Source organism: Dipodomys merriami, unplaced genomic scaffold (genome assembly GCF_024711535.1).
Source record: "Dipodomys merriami isolate MVZ:Mamm:240054 unplaced genomic scaffold, mDipMer1.0.p SCAF_9, whole genome shotgun sequence".
Classification (NCBI taxonomy): domain Eukaryota; kingdom Metazoa; phylum Chordata; class Mammalia; order Rodentia; family Heteromyidae; genus Dipodomys; species Dipodomys merriami.
Window position 1 is genome coordinate 21,213,328 of NW_027206512.1, and position 18,770 is coordinate 21,232,097.

Genomic DNA, 18,770 nt, shown 5'->3' on the forward strand with positions numbered 1-18,770 from the left:
CACATGGATTTTTTATTCTTTGGATTTTTATTCTTTGCCTTTACTTTTAATATCTTGTTTGCATTAAGCCCTATGCTTTTCTTCTAAATCATGTTTTTACATATGAACAAGATGGTTGGCAGCCTGTGGTGCTATGATGCTGGAGACTCCTGTAGGGAAAAATAAGCCCAAGATACCCTTCAACTTTGTTTCCTAACAGTAGAGGGTGCTATAATATTTCTTGTGATAGAAAACTTCCATGCTGAATGATACCAGTGATACTTGTACTTAAAATAGGAGCCTTTCCAGGACACTGACATTTTATTGTTTATAAAATAACAGTGGCACAAACCAATATCAAGAATGCATAGTCGGGGGGCTGGGAAGGTGGCTTAAGTGATAGAGTGCTTGCCTAGCATGCATGAGGCCCAGGGTTCAATTCTATAGTACCACTACCACAACAACAAAATATTAACAAAAAACAAACCCCAAAACGCATAAGAGCTGGGAATGTGGCTTATTGGTAGAATTATTTACAAAAAAATAATTCATAGGGCTGGGAAGGTGGTCAGTGTTAGAATGCTTGCCTTGTATGCATGAAGCCCTGGGTTTGATTCCTTAGCATGACATAAACAGAAAAAGCTGGAAGTGGGCTGTGGCTCAAGTGGTAGAGCACTATCCTTGAGCTGAAGAGCTGAGGGACAGTGCCCAGGCCCAGAGTTCAAGCCCCATGACCAAAAAAATAAAAGAACGCATAGTCATTGAATAGTTTTAAATTTTAATTAAGCATGCCTAGAACATACTTTCCTATTTGTATTTCTTGAGTTGGATTGTAATGGTAGAGTATATGACTTTGCCAGGCCTGATGTAATCTCAGCACTTTTGAAGCAGAGGTGGGAGGATTGACCAGTGTGGGCCAGTGAGACCCTTAGAAAATATGAGCAGTGTAATCTGCATCATAATCTTGTGTATTTGGGATTGGGCAAGGGAGAATAGAGGAAGTATCAAGGTTGACGGGGAAGGGAGTAAGTAGCCCTAGTGTATTGATGTGAGTTTGGATAATTCCATGGAGAATCTGTAAGCAGAGCAAGTTCAAATAAATGATAGTTGTAAGCAGAAAGAAAAACACTGGTTTGCTTACAATTGAAAACTGGTCAGAGCCAGATAATGGAAAGGTGCTTTCTAAGGAGGATATGAAATGTGGCAGACTGAATAGTCTAAGCTGGGTGCAACAAGATCTCTATTCCACATACCTACCTTCCAACATAATGACAATAATCCTTTTTAAAAATAGGGCCATTTGCTGGGCACTGGTGGCTCACACCTGAAATCCTAGCTACTTAGGAGGCTGAGATCTGAGGATCATGGTTCAAAGCCAGCCCTGGCAGGAAAGTCCATGAGACTCTTATCTCCAATAAACCACTAGAAAACTGGAAGTGGTGCTGTAGCTCAAGCAGTAGAGCGCTCGCCTTGAGCTGAAGAGCTGAGGGATAGCACCCAAGCTCAGAGTTCAAGTCCCATGACCGACCAAAAAAAAAGGGCCAGTTTTTTTTGTTTCTTATGTTAAGAGTAATACATGTTCAGTATAGAAAATTAGCATCTGTGGAAAAGCAGGAAGAAGAACAAAAAACCAGTGGCCTTCAATTATAACACCAAAGACACTCAGCATTCTGGCGTGTTTCCTCACAATCTGTTCTGTAAGTGTTTGAAAAATCCTGTTTGTAGTCATCATGTTATACATATTTATATCTTGCTTATTTTCATGTAACTACAAACATATCCCTGTGCTACTACATTTTCTCTGTAAACATTGTTTAAGTGACTTGCATAAAAGTGTGGAGATGTGAGCATTTTGAGTGCTTTTTCAATGAATAAATAAAATGAGGAGTGATAATGCACCTTACATGACCCATACTTCAGATGCTATCCTTAGGAAATGCATCTAAAAGAAGAAAGGTTAGTGTACAACGAAGCACGGCAAAATCAAGAACTCTGTAATCATTAAATGCTTATTGAGCTTCTGCTATGACTCTTCTAGCACCTGGATACATTTGTAAGCAAATAGGCAAGGCTTTTCCCCTCCTGGGATTTAAATTTAGAGTATGTGGGAAAAGAGATAAAAAACAAGTAAAATAGTAAGAATATTTCAGACAACAATGAGTGTTATGAGGAAATAACATGGAGAGGTGGTTTGTTTTTAAGTTTTCTTCTAGCTGATATTTAAAAATACATAACAATTAGGCTGGGCACTGATAGCTTATGCTTGTAATCCTAACTACTCAAGAGGCTGAAATCTGAGGATAGTGGGTCAAAGCTAGCCCAGGCAGAAAAGTGTGAGACTCTTATCTCCAATTAACCACCAAAAAAAAGTGCAGAAAGTTATCAGCCTTATTCTAAATACCAGTAAAAAAAAACAGCTGTTGGCGGGGATGGGGGTGGGGCTCCAGTAGTGTCAAATCCTAGTAGTTCCAAAGGCTGGTGGGGCTGGGGGCAGGGAAGGGGGGGGGGGGAAGAAAAGAAAAGATTCCGAGAGAATGACATGACAGGATTTGCCAGACCACAGTCCATTGCTGCAAGCTAGGGTTCTTTATGAAACAAGTGGTTGTGATTTGACCATTGTTGAAGCTAAGATATGGATTTCATGAGGTCCATTATATTATTTTATCTACTTTAAAAATATATCTAATGTTTTCCATAGTAAACATTAACAGTCTATCAATTGCCTTACTCAAAGGCTGATTCTGGATTAGTTAACCAGGAAATCATAACCATGAGAATTGGATTAGGATGTGTAGCATGTGGAGTGGAGTATATTTTGATTCTTGGTTCCTGTTGTGGCATGCATGTAATTTTTTTTTTTGCCAGTCCTGGGACTTGAACTCAGGGCCTGGGTACTGTCCCAGAGCTTCTTTTGCTTAAAGCTAGCACTCTATCACTTGAGCCACAGTGCCCATTCCAGTTTTTTCTGTTTATGTGGTACTGAGGAAATCGAACTCAGTGCTTCATGCATGCTAGGCAAGCACTTTACCACCAAGCCACATTCCCAGACCCACCATGTAATTTCTTTATGCCTCAGTTTCCTCAGTGGAGGGCACTGTACATTGATGATAGTGAACTATGCAACTCATGGGTAGAGATGGAAGGGAGGGAATGGAGAGAATAAGGGAACAGCTGATACTATGCAAAGGAAATATACTTATTACCTGAAGTATGTAAAGGTAATCCCACTGCATATCACCTCTAAAACAACAATAAATCAGAAAAACCCAATTATATAACAAAAGATTGAAGTTCACAAAATGCTTGGAATTTATCAATTGAAATGGTAGAAAGGAAGAAGGGAGTTGTGATTTTCTTTCTTTCTCTCCCTGTCTCTCCATCTATCTATTCTCTCTGTCTCTGTCTCTGTCTCTGTCTCTGTCTCTCTGTCTCTGTCTCTGTCTCTGTCTCTGTCTCTGTCTCTGTCTCTCTCTCTCTCTCTCTCTCTCTCTCTCTCTCTCCATCCATCTATCCATACATACACATACAGATAGTATTTTTTCCCCCTGCTGGTAGTGGGGCTTGAACTCAGGGCCTCACATCCTTGCCTAGCCTTTTTACTTAAGGATGGTGTTCTACCATTTGAGCCATACCTTCACCTCTGGTCTGCTGGTTAATTAGAGATGAGTGTCTTAGACTTTTCTACCCCAGATGGCTTTGAATCTCAATCCTCATATCTCAGCCTCTTGAGTAGCTAGGATTACAGACATGAGCTACTGGGGTTTGACCTCTTCATTTTTGGTGTTTTTTGGGGGCCAGTTCTGGGGATTGATCTCAGGGCTAGGGCACTGTCCTTGAGCTTTTCCTCAAGGCTAGCACTTTTACCACTTGAGATGTCACAGCACCGATTCCAGCTTTTTCTGTCTATGTGGTACTGAGGAATCGAACCCAGGGCTTTGTGCATGTAAGGCAAGCACTACCACTAAGCCACATTCCCAGCCCTATCTTCACTATTAAAAAAAACAAAAGAAACTTTATTTTAATCTCCTCTCCTTGAATTGAGACTGCTCTTGCTTTTTAAACATCTGTGCTTGCTGCTCATCTCCGGGGAGACGAGCTGTTGACATGCCGAGAGGAAAGTGTTGCTGAGACGCTAGAGCAAAGCAGGAGTTGACAGTGGCCTATCCTCATCAACCTGCTGTTACAGGCACTTAGCATCATTCATTAGGTGCTCTGTCAGTGTGCATTTCCATAGAGGATGTCGAAATAGGCAGATTCCCTCCGGCTGCTGTTCAGTCTCACCTCACCCTGCCAGCTGACCCTGGCAGCCATGTCTCTGCCTGTGGAGGAGTGGGAGGTTAGAAGAGATAATTGTGCTGTTCAGCCCGTCATTCTGTTAAGTGTTTTCTGCTTGGATGCTTGAACATGATCTCTTTGCCCTTAAAGCATACAGTAGCCTCAGAGAACCAGGGACAGATTTCCCTTTCTCTGCATGGATAGATGCATTTGTTGACTATTTCCGCTATTGTCAGGAAGATTTTGTTCATTATCTTTCATCTACTTCCGGAGCCTGATTCTTGGTTCTGACCCTAGCCTTGGACAGGTCCTTAGGCTATCTCTAAGGAGACAGTCTTGATCTCACATTTGAGCCATCTCACTCTTGCTATCCTTGACCTCATCCATGCCTGTATTAGATCATTTCTCACTGTATTTGTCTATTTCCCACTGTTTGAAGAATGTCATACTGATGGTTTAAGGATTTCCACAAAAAATAAGGGATGGAAAAAAGGATGGAAGAAAGGCAGGAATTTAAGAAGGAAGATGACTGATTTGGGAGAAAACAAATGATCAAGTTGGAGAATTAAAATGGTTATTAAAAAAATAAAACCATTATTTAAAATTTCCATAACCAAATTATACCAACATCAAATGCAGTGAAAACAGGGGTTAAACTGTGGGGGAGGGACATACAAAGCAACAAAAAAAATCATCTTATAAATATGTTAGAAACAATAGCAAGAAAGAAAAACCATTTGAGTCCTATCTTGGAGTTCATTTCACCTAACATCAACTTATCTGATAGTTTCTGCTTGTCTCAGACATATACTAGTTATTGCAAATAAAGGAAACCAACAAATTGTTTAAATAGGGATACAGGTGGACCCATTGCAACAATGAGATGTACACGACTTTATGTTGAAAAATGAACTTTACAACTTTGGCGGGGTGGAGGTGGGGGGCAAAGGGGAGGATGGAGAGCAGGGCTGGTAAAGGGAAACAAAGGAGGCAACAATACTTGATAAGAAATGTACTCATTACCCTGCTCATGTAATTGTAACCCCTCTGTACAGTATTTTCACAATAAAAAACAAAGAAAAAAATTTCCATAACCAATCATCAGTTTCTTATGATACTTTTCTTGTTTACAACTCTTATCACATCTACCTGTATTGTGATGTTTCGTGTAGTTTATTTTGTTCTTCATCCTACGCTCATCCTTTTCACTTATTATCTCTCCTGATTCCAATCCTCCTTGATGAGAAAACAAACTATTTTGATGGTCTTTGACATGTTTTTGGCACGTGGAAGCCTTTCTCTCCTTATCTTCCTTCTTGTCTTCCTTGTCTCTTCTTTCCTATCTGCCTTCCTTTGGGATACTTGGATTGTGGTAAAGATTCCATATAAATCATGCATGTAACTAAGGTTCCTCATTTTAGTCCTAAAATCACCCCAGCAGCAATTCACTCTGATTCCCAGTTGTATCTTAGTGGAGGGTGAAGAAGCAGATGAGCTTATGTCATGTAAGGGTACTGAAATGTCATGATAATAGCTTCTAGTTTATCCAACAAGTAATGACAATAATTCATACATATTTACTGATTTTTTTCCTATGGACAGGCACTATTAGATGTAGTAAGAATATAGCAGTGATTGTTAGAGTTCTCCTTCCCTCCCTCCTTTCCTTCCTTCCTCTCTTCCTTACCTCCGTCCTTCCTGCTTAGATCTTAGTGAAAATGTTATATAAACCACTCAGATAGTCAGTATTACTCAATGTTTTAAATCCAAATGTTTATCAAACCAGGAATTCTTCAATTTAAGAGAACCCAGGAAGCTATGTATATTTTTATATGTATACATAGATTATGCTGAATCACTAGTTAAGTTGTGGTAAAATTAAAATTATTTATATGAACCTGTGATATCAGTCACTTAACCAAATTTTTCATTAATTTTTGTGTTTTTGCTGAATGTCAGATTTTTAAAATATAGAGTCATAACCATAACAAAAAGTGATAGGTTTATTACTTCTTTTTCAATATTTATATCAATCATGGCATTTTATCATCTCTTTATCCCTGGCTTTCCAGATAGTGATAAATAAAAGTGTTTACAGTGACCATCCTTGATTACACTAGAAAAAAATCCTTGGTTTTACTAGAATAATTTTGTTGGAAGATAAAATGTTGTCATTATTTATTTATTTGGCTGTAGTGGAGTTTGAACTCACAGCCAAAATGTCTTAGAATTTGAATTTAGGATAATATTGTCTGTCAGGTTTGGCTCATAGTTTTTATGTTACTTCTGTCATGGAACTGGAATAAGCCATACCAACTATTACTGTACAAATAGTCATAGCATCATTGCAGAAGAGACAAGAGAGCTCTTGCTCCTTTTGTTGTTATTGTTTTTTGTTGGTTCCAGGGCTTGAACTCCAGGTCTATCCTTGCTGAGCTTGATTGCTAATGACTGGTATTCTATCACTTGGGCCATGTTTCTGGCATAGTCTTTTTAAATTTTTTATTATCTTTAAGTGGTTGTACAAAGAAGTTCCCATTCTACAAAACAGTATACGAATACAAAGTATCTGATAACATTGTCACCCATCAACTAGCATAGTTTTTTGCTAGTGGATTGAAGAGGGAGTCTTGAGCACTTTTCTGCAGAGACTGGCTTCAATCTCGATGGTCAGCTCTGAATCTCCTGAATATTTAGGATTACAGGTGTGAGCAACTAGCACCTCTTTTCTTTTTTTCCTTTTTATTATTTAGGTAGTTATACAAAGGAGTTGCCATTTACCAAAGCTGTTTATCAATACAATATATCTTGATCAATGTCACCACTTTTTTTATTTTTATTTGCCAGTCCTGGGCTTCAACTCAAGGCTTGGGTGCTGTCCTGAGCTTCTTTTGCTCAAGGCCAGCACTCTACTACTTGAGCCACAGTGCTTCTGGCTTTTTCTGTTTATGTGGTACTTAGGAATTGAACCCAGGGCTTCGTGCATGCTAGGCAAGCACTCTACCACTAAGCCACATTCCCAGCCCTAATGTCACCCCTTTTAACATTATTACTCATCCCTCCCTATCTACTCCTTCCCTCACTCTTAATTTTGTAGGATGTACATTAGATTCTTTACTACATTCTCCCCTTCTTCTCTTCATTTGTCTATCCTTGTTCTCTTTCATAAGAGCACTAACTGATTTGTGAACACTAATCATGATTTTAGCACCTCAAAGACTACTACCTCCTAATACTTTCACCTTGGAGATTGATTAGGGTTTCAACATATGAATTTGAAGGAAAAGAAATATTCAGTCTGTTACAATAAGAATATTAAAAGTTTGAGTCAGCAGCTCAGCAGCTTGTGGACTAAAATGAGCAATCACAAAGAATTTCCTTCTGTTCCCATTTCACTAATAGTTTAATTGGGAACAAATGTTAACTTTCATCAAATGTTAACTTTGATTATCTTTTAGTTTTTATTTACAGTATTTTCAATTTCTTTGTTTATATTGTTATTTGTGCTTGCTGAAAAATAAGCATATAGCAAAAATAGTCACTGGAAGTCCTCCTAATAGTACACACGTTCTCATATGCATCAATATTCTTTGAGGGCTCATTGTTACCTAGAGCAATGATTTGATTTAAGTATTTACCTTGTCCTAGTCCCCAATCTAAGAAGTTCCTTTAGAAGAAAATGGTATTATGTAGAGTTAGGGGTTACCATTGTGTGTGTGTGTGTGTGTGTGTGTGTGTGTGTGTGTGTGTGTGTGTGTGTGTGTGTGTGTGTATGTGTGTGTGTGTGTGTGTGTGTTTGTACTGGTACTGAGGCTACAATTCAGGGCCTCAGGCTTACACTCATGACTAGTGCTCTACCATGTGAACCATGCCTTCACTTCTGGCTTTTTTGCTGGTTAATTGGAGGTAAGAATCTCAAGGATTTGACTGTGCTGGCTTCAAAATGTGATTCTCAGATCTCATCCTTCTGAGTAGGTAGGCTTTAGGTGTAAGCCACTGATTTCCATCTCTGAGCATTGATTTTGAGGTGATGTTGCTTCCATTCCTGGCTAGTGAACAGTGTTAGTGAATACTGCTTTCTCTCTTGACTTCTCCCTCTTTCTACATATCTACTAATTTCTGCATTTATACATAGAAAACCATGGAGCTGGAACTGTAGCTTAATTAGTTAAAGTGCCTGATTAGCAAATACAAGCTCCTAAGTTCAACCTCCAGTACTGCCATAAAACAAAGCTATGGATGTGTGGCTCACACATGTAATTCTACCTTTAAAATAAAAATTACTGTAAATTAAAAAAAAAAACCAGGGCTGGGATGTAGCTCAGTGGCAAAGCGCTTGCCTAGCAAGCGCAACGTCCTGGGTTCGATCCCCAGTACCAAAAAAGAAAAGACAAAAAAAAAAAACAAGGCTAAAGGTGTTGCTCAAATGGTAGAGTACCAATTGGGAACAAACAAGCCAAGGGAGCACAAGTTTCAGAATTCAGAATTCAAGCACTGGTACTGCCAACAAAACCAAATACCAAAAATACTCCAGAAAAATTACAGTGGTTCCAATCCAGCCTTTTAAGTATAGTTTAGTTTTTATTTTTCTCATCATCATGTGAAAATTTAGTTACATAACTTTCCTTTATGTTTATATACTTTGGTGAATTTAAAGTAATGCATTTAAATTTTATTTTTTTTCAAGTTTTAAAATTTAACTTTATTTTCAAGGTGATGTACAGAGGGGTTACAGTTACATTCATAAGGTAATGAATACATTTCTTGTCAAACATTGTTACCCCCCACCCTCATTTTTCTCCCACTTTCCTGCCCCCCAACCTCCCCAAGTTATAAAGTTCATTTCCAACCTATTGTCTTTTGAGTATTGCTGTTGCATTGGTTCCCCATTTGTCCTATGGCTCAGCATTTTGTTGTTCCCCTTCCCTTCCCTAATTCAGATAAACATATGTACACTACACATGGTATCAAAATAAAATACAGTGACAACAAGGGATAACTATAGGGGGAAAAAAGAAAAAAATGAAATAAAAAATAAATAACCTCACATAGTACATTAAACAACAACAAAGAAAAAAAACCCTCTTGTTTCTGTATCTTGGTGCTCATTTCACGTAGCATCATCTTATATTGTCATATGTATGTATTCTTGTTTAGGGGCCATTTCTCTGTCAATATCGTGTTCTTGTTGGTTTTCAGTGTGTAGAACATTCTTGAGAATTTTCTGTAATTCTGGTTTGGAGTTATATTTTTCAAAGGATGAGCCTATCTTTTTGGATATTTGGAAAATTCTCTCCTAGGATTCGGTTAAATATATTGTCTATTCCATTGGCTTCCTTTTCTAGGCCATCCTTAAATTAGGCTTCCTGATTGTATCTTGGAGCTCCTGAGGAGATATGTCTTTTTTTCTTTGATTTGTTTTGAATAATTTTCTGTTCTTTCTCTACAAAGTCTAGACTATCTTCAATTCCAGAGATTCAATTTTCTTCCTCATCTAACCTGCTACCAAGACTTTCTATTTTGTTTTTTTGTCTCCCTTCCTTCTAGGTTGGTCATTTTTGATGGTTTCCCTGTCTCTCTTGAAGCTTTGTCTTACATCTGTATGGACTTCTTTATCTCCTTGATTTGGTTTTCTCTCAAATCCCTTAGTTGAGTGGCTATACTTTCTTGGACTCCTTTTCTGGCTGGAGTTCACTTAGCTTTCTGCTTGTGGATTCCATGAATTCCTCTATTAATCTTTGGTTAGCCTCATCACATTCACGCACAGTCCTATGCAGGTTCTCAATCTTTTCATTCATCGTATTTACCAGTAGTGTTTGTAGAGCATTTTGAGGACTATCCTCTAGTTTTTTCATTGACTGCTCTGTTGCCTGTTTATTTTTAGTGGGAGTTGACTTGCCATTTTTCTTGTGTTTCTATGGCTTCTTCTTCTTCCCACTTGGAAATGTAAGCAAATCCAATAGCACACCAGAACACAATTTAAGACACAAACTGAACAACCCAGAGCCCTGTAGTTGCACAGACTTGAGAGGCTCACAATCATATAGAGGCTCACAATCATAGGTATTTTCATTCTCTCCTTTTTTGGATCTAAAAAGAGATCCAATACCACCACAAAACCACCATGTAATTGCACCAGTTTTAGAGGTTCAAAATTATCCTATCTATCTCTGCTTTTCTTTGTTAGGGAAGAGGTACTGTGATTCAGGAGTGGGGATTATATATAGTTGTAACCAGTCAACAAATCTGTCATGAGGTTTAAATCACTCTGGACTGAACAGATTCAGCTTGATGAACCACTTTGACATAATCAAAATGAGTACAGATACAGTCTAGGTCAAAGACAAACAACAAAAGGATCAACTGACTAAAAAAATCAAAGAAGGAGCAGAGGACCAGAAATTAAGAAGTACAAGGAAAAGTAGTAGGAGGAAATAAAAGTAGAAGAATGTAGGGAAGGAAAGGAACAGAAGGAAGATAACTAAGACCTAAATTCAAAGAAAGAAAAAAACCACAAAAAGATATAAAATAAGGAAATAAAAAACTTAAAAATTATTTAAGTATAAAAATACTAAAGTTAAAGATATTAAGATTGAGAAATGGGGAACTGAGTAATCAAAATATAGTCTAATGTTAGTATGCACACAATGAAGGAGGAAGGCCTAATCACGGTCGGCTACGTACCTAGGAATGAGCAGAACAGCAATGAAATAGAAAGGAAAAAAAATGGGAAAAAAGGAAAAAAATACATATAATGAAGAGGAAAAATAGAAAAAATATTAAAAAATTGTAATTATAAAAAAAGCGTTCCTCGTTTAATTTGGGGGGCTCTTGTGTCTTGATGGAGCCTCTGATTTCCTAGCAGAGGTCAGGCTTCCTGCGGCTTCGTTGGTTTCTCCGATCAGTTTGAATGGGCAGAAAAATGTTCTGCCTTAGAGACTTGGGGTCTTCGTGACCCTCCTCCCAGGCTAGTTCAGTGGGAGGTGATCTGCTTTGGGTGTCACACAGGAGGGAGGTGGCTGTTTTCTGTAGCATGAAGTCGCCGCCGAGGCAGTTTATTATTATTATTGTAGTAACCCGTGGGGCCCCATAATCAGCGGGGCCCCATAGTCTGCGTGGCCCAGGGCCAGGCCTGCTGGAGGGGGCGGGGCATCAAGAGGCGAGCCTCCATAGTCCAGGCCACCGGATCGAGCAGGGCTTTGAGAGGCTGACATCACAGCCCCACAGGGCGCTGGCGCTGGAGGGGCTCGCCAGGCCGCCGAAAATGGGCGTGGCATGCCAGGAAAGGGGGCGTGGCGTGCCGCCGAAGGAGTGGGACATGCTGCTGAAAGGGGCGTGGCATGCTACTGGAGGGACGCAGCGTTGAGCCCCACATGGTGAGCTGTCAGGAAGTGATTGGACAGTGGGCTGCTTGGGGGAGGAGCATGAATGGCAGTTGGAAAACCGTTATGGGAAAACTGTTAGAAGGACGGTTAGGAAAAACGGTTAGGAGGTTAGCTTGGAGAGAGGGGGGAGTAGGAGTGAGGAGAGATGAGGGGAAAGCCTGCCGGAGCAGGGCGGCCTGTGGAGGGCAGGGGAGCCTCGGGAGGCCATTCGGGCCCCTCCGGAGGTCATTCGGGCTCCTCCAGAGGTCATTAGGGCCCCTCCGGAGGTCATTCGGGCCCCCTCCGGAGGTCATTCGGGCTCCTCCAGAGGCCATTCGGGCCTCTCCGGAGGTCATTCGGGCCCCCTCCGGAGGTCATTCGGGCTCCTCCAGAGGTCATTAGGGCCCCTCCGGAGGTCATTCGGGCCCCCTCCGGAGGTCATTCGGGCTCCTCCAGAGGCCATTCGGGCCTCTCCGGAGGTCATTCGGGCTCCTCTGCAGGTCATTCGGGTTCCTCCAGAGGTCATTCGGGCCTCTCCGGAGGTCATTCGGGCTCCTCTGGAGGTCATTCGGGCTCCTCTGCAGGTCATTCGGGCTCCTCTGCAGGTCATTCGGGCTCCTCTGGAGGTCATTCGGGCCCCTCTGCAGGTCATTCGGCCCCCTCTGGAGGTCATTCGGGCCCCTCTGGAGGTCATTCGGGCTCCTCTGGAGGTCATTCGGGCTCCTCTGCAGGTCATTCGGGCTCCTCTGCAGGTCATTCGGGCTCCTCTGCAGGTCATTCGGGCTCCTCTGGAGGTCATTCGGGCCCCTCTGCAGGTCATTCGGGCTCCTCTGCAGGTCATTCGGGCTCCTCTGCAGGTCATTCGGGCTCCTCTGCAGGTCATTCGGGCTCCTCTGCAGGTCATTCGGGCTCCTCTGCAGGTCATTCGGGCTCCTCTGCAGGTCATTCGGGCTCCTCTGCAGGTCATTCGGGCTCCTCTGGAGGTCATTCGGGCCCCTCTGGAGGTCATTCGGGCTCCTCTGCAGGTCATTCGGGCTCCTCTGGAGGTCATTCGGGCCCCTCTGCAGGTCATTCGGCCCCCTCTGGAGGTCATTCGGGCCCCTCTGGAGGTCATTCGGGCTCCTCTGGAGGTCATTCGGGCTCCTCTGCAGGTCATTCGGGCTCCTCTGCAGGTCATTCGGGCTCCTCTGCAGGTCATTCGGGCCCCTCTGGAGGTCATTCGGGCCCCTCTGCAGGTCATTCGGGCTCCTCTGCAGGTCATTCGGGCTCCTCTGCAGGTCATTCGGGCTCCTCTGCAGGTCATTCGGGCTCCTCTGCAGGTCATTCGGGCTCCTCTGCAGGTCATTCGGGCTCCTCTGCAGGTCATTCGGGCTCCTCTGGAGGTCATTCGGGCCCCTCTGGAGGTCATTCGGGCTCCTCTGCAGGTCATTCGGGCTCCTCTGGAGGTCATTCGGGCTCTTCTGCAGGTCATTCGGGCTCCTCTGCAGGTCATTCGGGCTCTTCTGGAGGTCATTCGGGCTGCTCTGGAGGTCATTCGGGCTCTTCTGGAGGTCATTCGGGCTCCTCTGGAGGTCATTCGGGCTCCTCTGGAGGTCATTCGGGCTCCTCTGCAGGTCATTCGGGCTCCTCTGCAGGTCATTCGGGCCCCTCTGCAGGTCATTCGGGCTCCTCTGCAGGTCATTCGGGCCCCTCTGCAGGTCATTCGGGCTCCTCTGCAGGTCATTCGGGCTCCTCTGCAGGTCATTCGGGCTCCTCTGCAGGTCATTCGGGCTCCTCTGCAGGTCATTCGGGCTCCTCTGGAGAGGCTGTGGAGAGGCCTCCGCAGCAGAGCAGGCAGGCCCGTGCAGAGTGGAGAGGCTGCAGAGAAGGAGAAGGAAGACAGGGAAGAGCTCTCCCCTCTGGAGGTGTGCAGCTCTGCAGCCCTGGAGGCCAGAGGTTTGGAGGTTTGCAGACCGGCTAATACAGGTCGGGGGTCAGGGCTGCCTGGTGGAGGCTTGGAGGTTTGTGGCTGAGGCTGCTCTTGGTTCTGGGTCTCTAGCCCAGGACAAGGTAGTCTCAAGACCCCTGTCTGGTGTAAATCGTGTAGATAAACTTCTTTTGTCCACCTTTCGCTGTCTGTGCCTCGATGGATTGTCTTGCTCTCCGGAGGTCGTAAGCTGATTATTATGATCATCATCATCATCATATTATTATTATTATCATTATATCCTGCAGCTGGCTAAGCAGAGGTGCGGGCCGCCTCCGGTCGCCCAACCCTGGAGGAGCTTCCTCTTCCTTAGCCGGGCAACCCTCCCTTGGGCGAAGTTGACTCCCACTGGTCAGATTCCATTGCCCTGTTGAAAAATGGCGCCACAGTCGCTGCCTGCCAGACCCCACTTATCTGCTAGCTGGTGGGGTGGGGTCTCTGCCAGTATCAAAGATGGCGCTCTTCCCGGGTGGTGGGGGCGGGGCTACCTTCCAGACTGATCTGTGAGAAGTGGGGATATGTCGTGGGGTACTCACACTTTCCCTTGGTTTTCTGGACAGTAGGGTGAAGATTTCCACTCTCTGGCCCCTTCCTCGGGATTCTGTGTGGCCACCGCCGCCCCTACGGCCGCTGATGCCTGCACAGCTCAGAAAAAATGGAAATGCTTGCACGTGTGAAGTATTTTTGTCACTTTGTGAAACTTGTGGTTCTGAAGGTATTGAAGCTTAAACATACACAAAGGCTTGTGGGACACGGTTTCTTTGGTTGGTTCTGTGGTATAGTCAGTTTCTCATGCTTACCACCTGGCCACCAGGGCCTTCCCTGGGTGGATACTTCTTGGTTGTACCCTTGCTCTGATTCCCAGATTAGATGGCCTCTGTGTGGGGCTCTTATTCCCTGAGCCATGGTGGACGTGGGGTACTTTTCTTCGGCGTGCTCTGCTTGGCTAAGCTGGGCTACTGTCCTGAACAGAAAACTTGTTGCCTTTCTTACACTCCAGTTCTGTGCTCTTAGCGCTATGGCTCGCTCTCCAGCCTTTGAGGGGAATGCCTACTTCTTTTTAATACATTCAAATACATTTAGGACAGAATTGTTTGATAGAGAAGGAGGAAAAAAGTACTAGAAGGATGAGGAAGACGAAAATTTATAAAGCATCCTGCAGTATAGGTAGTATGAGTAGGTACAGATTTCCCTCTGAGTACCACTTAGGTGACTCACAGATTTCAACATACAGTGCTTTCATTGCCATTCAGTTCTAAAGAGCTTAACACTTTCCCACAAGTTGCTGTGTAATTCAGACTTTATTCATTTATGTAAAGAAGACAAGACTTTCCCACCAAAAGTGATTTTCTTTTCTTTTGCCAAGCATGTTGAGTGCCAATGATCTCTATTTTTGCTTAACAAAAAAAGTCACCAAGTATTTACATCTTTAAGATGTGATTTAAATATCACCAGGGTAACACACCATAAGACAACCAATCAGCATTCCAAACTTCTTAAAGATGAAGAACTGTTTCTCCAGGATATAATAGCAGTCTCTAGTTTCTAAGTGTCCTAATTATCTCCATAAGGGGCGGGGAATGTGGCTTAGTGGTAGAGTGCTTGTCTAGCATGCATGAAGTCCTGGGTTCAATTCCTCAGTATCACAGAAACAGAAAAGCCAGAAGTGGTGCTGTGGCTCAAGTGGTAGAGTGCTAGCCTTGAGCCAAAGAAGCTCAGGGATAGTGCCCAGGCCCCAGGACTGGCCAAAAAAATAAAAAATAAAATAAAAAAAAATCAGACTAATCCTGCCAATCCAGTTTCATGCCACAGGATATTCTGCCTTTCTGGAGTTCCAAGTGGAAGAGGGAAGGTTTGCTTCTTAAATTGCAGACTCTTCCCCTGAGTTAGAAGTGCCTCTAAGCTTTATAAAACTAAATGGTAAAGTGAATAAAAAGAAAAAGGCAGCTTTAAAAAAGCCCCAAATTCATTGCTTGAAATGGGGTGTATCATTTCTGTCTCTATGTTTAGTAACATGTTTTTAGTTTTAGAAATTACATTATATATATATATATTTTTTTTTTTGGGGGGGTCTGGTCGTGGGGCCTGAACTCTGGGTCTGAGTGCTGTCCCTCAGCTCTTCAGCTCAAGGCTAGCGCTCTACCACTTGAGCCACAGTGCCACTTCCGGCTTTTTTCTTTTTGCTTATGTTGTGCTGAGGAATCAAACCCAGGACCTCATGCATGCAAGGCAAGTGCTCTACTACTGAGCCACCTTCCCAGCCCAGAAATTACATTATATTACACTGATTAATATTCTTGTCCAATTGGTGTGATACAACAGTATATGTAAGATCGAAATATCTAATTTACAACCTAGGCATCTTATATGTATTTTGAGTGTAAAATAACATTCTATCTGTCTGTCTATCATCTACTATACCTTACTTTAAGTTTATATGACTTAATTTGAAATTAAAATATTTTGTGTATCTTTCTTTCCCATCCTCTTACTTGAGCTATCAGTTTTCAGAATGGTATTTATTCTGAACACTGTATACCCTCAAAATTTGATTTGTATATCTGAACTGTATGGTAATAATAAGAGATGGGGCTTTGGGAAGGTGGTTAAGTCACGAGTGTGGAGCCCCACAATGGCAATTAGTGCCCGTATGCAGAAGAGACTATTGAGAGCTGCATTATGGTGGAATAGCCCAACACGTGAGGGCAAAATATAACTAAGTTTATGAAGAATTCATGATCCTCACCAGACACCAAATATCATAGCACCTTAAGTTTAGACTTCTCAGTCTATAGAATTATGAGGCATCAATTTCTGTTTTCTGTAAGCTACCCACTGTGGTATTTTTGTTACTGAAGCCTGAATATCTTTGACAAAATATGTGTTAAAAACATCGCCAACTAGAAGCACTGTTTTTTCCATCCTATTGTTTGTCAGTTACTATTCCATGTATTTTAATTACACCTTATTAAGTGCATACTATTTCTTTTTTTTTTTTTTTTTGGGTCCAGTCGTGGGGCCTGAACTCTGGGCCTGGGCACTGTCCCTCAGCTCTTCAGCTCAAGGCTAGAGCTCTACCACTTGAGCCACAGTGCCACTCATGGCTTTTTTCTTTTTGCTTATGTGGTGCTGAGGAATTGAACCCAGGGCCTCAGGCATTCAAGGCAAGCGCTCTACCACTAAGCCACCTTCCCAGCCCAATGTGCATACTATTTCATAAGCATTAAATCTTCTTGGCCTATTGTTTCCAGTAACAGTAATGATACCTTCAGTTATGCCATAAAATGTTTTATATTTTACATGCTTTTTAAAACCTAATTTTAAAATTGGTGTACTCAGTATCCTTTGGTTCATAGTATCTAGCAGGTATACTTTTGTCAACATCGTTTCCATAGTTTTTCTGATTTAAATTTTAACTTACCACTTGACCTAAGCACTAAAATGGTAACAAGTGCATCTACTTATGTATTTCTCTGTAACCTAGTCTCTTGCTTCCACTTAAGAATAATAGGTCAATTTTTTAATTTGTAAAAATGGGCAAATTTTGTGTTTATCATTGTCTTGCTTTAAAAATAATTTATACACATAATATATATGGCAACATATAATAAGTATATAGTCTATATGATATATGTGTCTTTAATGAGTAAATATATGTATCAAAACAATGCAATTTGTATTAATAGCTGGTTTTAAACTTTAAAAGGAGTATATGTAGTTTTCTATGACTTGCTTTTGTACTTAACATTTGCTACTCAGTCATCCATGCTGTAATAAATATAGTTCATTCATTTTTCTGCAGTTTGAAAGTACCATTTCGTTCAAGGGTTAAGACTTTTGCTAGGAGCAATGCTTCCATAGACATATGGTCCTATGGGCATGATTTTCTTGTACAGGTATATATAGGCGTGGAATTGATGAGGCATACCCTATGTAAATATTCAACATCTATCTATCTATTTTTTCTGCCTAGGCTGGCCTGGACAACCATCCTTCTATTTGACTAACTACCATGGGCAGGATGATGGCATGTGTCACCATGCCTAGATCTTAGTTAAGATGTGTAGCTCTAACATTTTTGCCTGAGCTGGTCTTGAAATGCTACCCTCTCTATCTCCATCTCCTAGGTAGCTAAGAGTAAAGTCACGAGCCACCTTTGTCTAGACCTGTTTGTTTTCTAGAGACAGGGCTTTGCTATCTAGCTCAGGCTGTCTTGGAACTCATGATTCTTCTGCTGTACTCAGCCTCCTGAATGCTGGGATTATAGATATGTGCCACCATACCAGGCTAGAACTCCTGATTTGAAACTAAGGTGGTCAGAGTGAATAACCTAGGATCCAATTTGCTTAAAGTCAGTGCAGTCTTGTAAGGTGAACTTTTGAGACTGGAGAATTGGGTATTATCTCCAAGTTGTTAGCATCAAAATTGAATTGAGCTCAGTGCCTGTGGTTCACACCTATAATCCTAGCTACTCAAGAGGCTGCGATCTGAGGATTGTGGTTTAAAGCCAGCCAGGACAGTAAAGAAAGTGAATGAGATTCTTATCTCTAATAAACTACCAAAAAAGCCAGAAGTGGAGCTTTAGCTCAAGAGGCAGAGTTCTACCTTGAGCAAAAGAAGCTTTGAGATAGCATCCATGCCCTGAGTTCAAACCCTAGGATCAGCTGTCCAGCTGGTACCCATAAAGGGCTACAGAATTGATTGGTAGGAGGAAAAAATTCATTTATTTACTTTTTTTTTTTTTTTGTCGGTCATGGGGCCTGAACTCTGGGCCTGGGTGCTGTCCCTCAGCTCTTCAGCTCAAGGCCAGCACTCTACGACTTGAACCACAGTGCCACTTCTAGCTTTTTCTGCTTATGTGGTGTTGAGGAATCGAACCCAGGGCCTCATGCATGCAAGGCAAGCACTCTACCACTGAGCCACCTTCCCAGCCCCCATTTATTTACTTGTATGCCAGAAGTATTGTTAGTAAAAACAGCTCAGTAATAGTTTCATATCAAACTTCTGCATAATTTTGTTTCAAATGTGCCTCTTGTAGACAATACATTATTACATTAAAATACCAAGAACTTAATTTACATTTATTGATATTACTAGCATTTAGAACTCATTTTTGACATTTTATATTTTCATTGTTTTTTATGGTAGTTTTTCTAAGCATGTAAGTTAAACTTCATTGCATTTTC